Consider the following 4,109-nt stretch of genomic DNA (forward strand, 5'->3'; position numbering starts at 1 on the left):
ATGATGTTTGGAAAGTATTGTACAAAAGCTGTATTTTAGGATCGCTGTGCGTAAAAAGCTACTTTGTCTGTGCTGATGGTATCTGTAAACACCCCCAAGAGTGTTCTCTCTATAAGGGAAGTATCTCTGTGCTACATTTCAGCTGTAAAAGAATAAATTACATCGTTTAGTTTGGTAAAAGTAGATCCAAATCTTAGGTTTCCTTTTTCCAAGCAGGAATTTCTAGATACATTTCATTAAGAAATTTAATTCAGGGCGCAACATTTCCTTTAGAAAGGAAGTGAAAGAAAAAATGAAAATACTCAGAATAATATTCCCTTTCTCGGGACCTTGTGGCATGTGCCCATAAAGTTGTCTTTGAACAAATTGCCTCGTGATATAAGTGCAGCGTGTGATGTAAAACTTGTTGGTCCCTACCCATAATCCCTTTCCATCGAGATTTGAACGCATCCGCGCCCCTCACGCAACCGGGGCCCAAAGCCAGAGCTCGGCTGCTTCCAAAGCCTCGTGTCAAAAAGCGGGTCAGCATTTCAAAGCACTCCGAACATTCGTGAAAACCGCCGACGGGCCGGTGCCAACAATCGCTGTTTGTGTTGGCTCCGAGAACGATGGTACAGAAAGAGGGATTCAGAAGTTGCCAAGTAATGACTTGGTAACCTCGAAAAGTAGAAAAGAAGAAGCGATTTTTCGAAGACTGCCAGAGATTTCTGCTAATGACCACAAACATGGACGAGGACTTCTTTCTGAAGCAGAGATACACTCTGAGGCAGATGCAGTTTAGGCTTTGAGGTAATGGTAACCGTTTAGCATTGGGGTTGGATTTCAGCTTTCGAAGCATATATGTCTGTTAACATGTACAGCTGTGCTTATGAATGTACATCGGTGTGTCTATCTGTGCCTCACTGAGGGGATTTTGTGTACTTATGTGTGTCCTGTTCTATTCCAGCAAGCGTCCCGGGTGGTGACGGGTCTTAACAGCAGACGGATCGATGGTTGGGGACAGAGGCAGGGGTCAGTTGGTCCTCAGGGGTCCGCCAGTGACATCTCCTGCTGCAGCTCGTAGTCCGGCCAGCAGCTCGGGTCAGCCATCCCAGCAGGCCGTTCGCTCTGGCAGCAGTTACCAAGGTGACAGCATGTCAGCACAGCCCCGCAGCGCCGCTGGGGATGGGAGGGGTGAGGCGGAGGGGAGCGAGCAGGGGGCCCGATGCATCACCAGCTCTGATGGGTTTGTCAATACTGCTTAGATCCATGGGGAGCCGGGCCCGTCGCGACACACACTGGGCCTCTCCAGAGAGCTAGCACACACACACACACACACACACACACACACACACTTACCTGCATACACAAGGGCAAGTATGCACAAAAATAAGCCACCACACGTGTGTGCAACATATGCATTTTGGCTTCGATGCAGTCACACGCACACGTTTCACTCCAGCATGTGCACACTTAGGTACAAACATGCACTAACTAGTTTGTGTCATTCAGGAGGAATCTCTGTCCATGATTCATACAAGTACCCCTGCAAAGATTAACACCGTACAATACACGTAAACATTCAGATAGGCATAGTGCGTGAGCAGCATATGTATTTTGGCTTAGAAACACACCATATACTTGCGCATACATAACCTTGGTGCAGGACACACACACATATTGTGTTGTGGTCTCATTTGCACGTCAACAGATGCACAAAAAAAAAGAAAGACATCAAATGCAAATGACATTCATGAACAAGTAGATAAAAGCACATTGCCTTCACTTACATCCACTCCCTGGAGACTTTCCCCAACCCTAACCAAAACCACCACGTGCCTAAATCCACCCCAACCCTAACATTCATCTCACCCTGAACCACAAACCAAAGATGTGTCTCACTTCCATGCTACATCCTCACTCGAAGCAGGGTTTCAGTCTGTAGAATGTTCACACTGGAAAAGTGGCTTATCTTCTCTAAAGTAATATGTATTATCAAAAATGATGACAACTAAAACAGGTACTTTATTTGTTGGGTTTATTTCTTGCATACTAACCTTAAAAACAGGATGCTATAGTGATTCGTGTCAATTCATGGATTTTATTGGTTAACCTTGTGGGGACCTGGTTTTTCTCCACAAATGGAAAGTGGGTCCCCACAATGCCATACTTGGCGACACACACACACACACACACCATACACTCGCACATATACCCACATAGCAGGATTGACATTGACACATTTTTGTACATTGATATTTGAGCAAAAGAAAAAGAAAGACGTGACAAGCATTCTCTCATTAGCATGAACACACACACACACAGCGATACACTCCGGACGGACTGATTGTTTGACTGCATGGATGCGTGCATTAAGCTGTTGGTGTAGGAGGCGAGAGCGAGCTGGCAGATAAAAAATGACTGTAGCGTGTGCTGCAGGACCAGGGAGAAAAGACAGAGAAGGGGAGAGAGGTGAAGGGAGAGAAAGCACGCTCGGGCCGTCTGATTCTGTATCTCATTAACCAAAGCGAGACGAGGATTGGAAAAGCAACATCAGCCACGTTTGGCTCAGAGCGGCTTGCAGTGTAACCATTTCTAGGCCCTGGATTTAATAGATTACCAATGATCGGCCACAGGTATTTCCAAGTTAGACATTAGACGCGGATGCCCAAAATGAGATCATTTGCTAATCCACACATTTTCACCTCTGTGATTCTTAAAAAGCCCTTTGATATGTGCATAAGAGCAGGGTATGCATGTTTGTTGGGATGTATGGGAGAAGGTTTACAGCTAATCTTGTGCTGCTATCTTGGTGTGGTGAGGTAGTACAGAGGGAGAAGGTGTGAGGATATACGGAGCGCTCATGATACCTCGTAGGCTCTATATCCAATCTGACCAATCCTCTTAGCAAGAGAGAGTTGAGCTCTGCCTCCCCAGAGAAGTCTCTTTTAAAACTATTAAAACTATTATGTCAATGTTTAATGCCTCAGGAGGGAGAGCAGAGAGGTACAAACAGTCTGTAGCCTCGGCAGAGCTGGTTTGCTGCTAATGCCAGAGCACTGCTGTCACTTTCTCCTGGTTGTTTTGAAACTAACAACAATTTTCCACAGCAAACCTGAGCTTTGTAGCAAATGCCTGATTCAAACAATTCCACGTGCGGCTCCTAAATGCTAAACACGACGTACACATCGGCAAACACACAGGTTGCTTGCACTCAAACACCATTCCAATGGCTTCCGCTGCCGTTTAAAAGCTTTGCTTGCTGAAATAAAAGTAATTAATTGGTGTTATACACCAAGGACATAATTATCTTTTCCAGTAACTGGCACATATTTAATTACCAGTAATTGTTCCCCGAGCCTTGTTCAAAAGTGTTGCGCGCCAGACAGTTCTGATATATTATACACTAATCCTGCACTTGATACTCAGTCAATTATGAAATGTGTGTCAAAGAGCAATCATGTAAACAGCATTGTGGAACACACACACATCCTTGTGAGACGCGACGCCTACGTGGGCCTTCGTCGGTGTCCGCACACACACACACACACACACACACACACACATCTGTCTCACTGCCTAACCCTGCACTTTGTTTTCCTCCTCAGGGTACAAATCCCTACCTATCCCATTCCTTCCCAAGGTGTTAATGCCTGCCAGATTGGAGGAAAGTAATTTGAGATCATTTCGCAACAAAGGCCGCAGATACTGATTAACACGGGGGCTACTTTCTGGCCAAGTGGCGCGGTCCCATTTAAGAAAGCGTCGGGAGCTAAATTTACTCCCCTGTGCCTTGGGGTGTGTGGGGCCAGAGGCTTCAGAGGGGCCCTTGAACATGAGAACAGGGTTTAATAAGTAAACAGAAGAGGCAGAGAACAGTGCTTCTGATCAGGGCTTATTTGCCCAGCCGAGCCCCTGGTACGCGCTGCTAGCTGATTAGCCCTGCCGATTGTACCTTGTAATTGCAGTGCCTTGACCCCCTCGAGGCAAATATTAGATTTTAGCGGTTTAACCTTTCCAGTCGTCAGAGCGGGGTAAATTGCCCAACCAGATGTTAAGGAGCCCAGCGGTAGTCTGCAGCCCTTCTGATCAGCAGGGGGGGGGGGGGGGGGGGGGGGGGGGGGGGGGGG

Source organism: Anarrhichthys ocellatus, unplaced genomic scaffold, assembly GCF_004355925.1.
Source record: "Anarrhichthys ocellatus isolate YVR2014 unplaced genomic scaffold, GSC_Weel_1.0 scaffold12, whole genome shotgun sequence".
Classification (NCBI taxonomy): Eukaryota; Metazoa; Chordata; class Actinopteri; order Perciformes; family Anarhichadidae; genus Anarrhichthys; species Anarrhichthys ocellatus.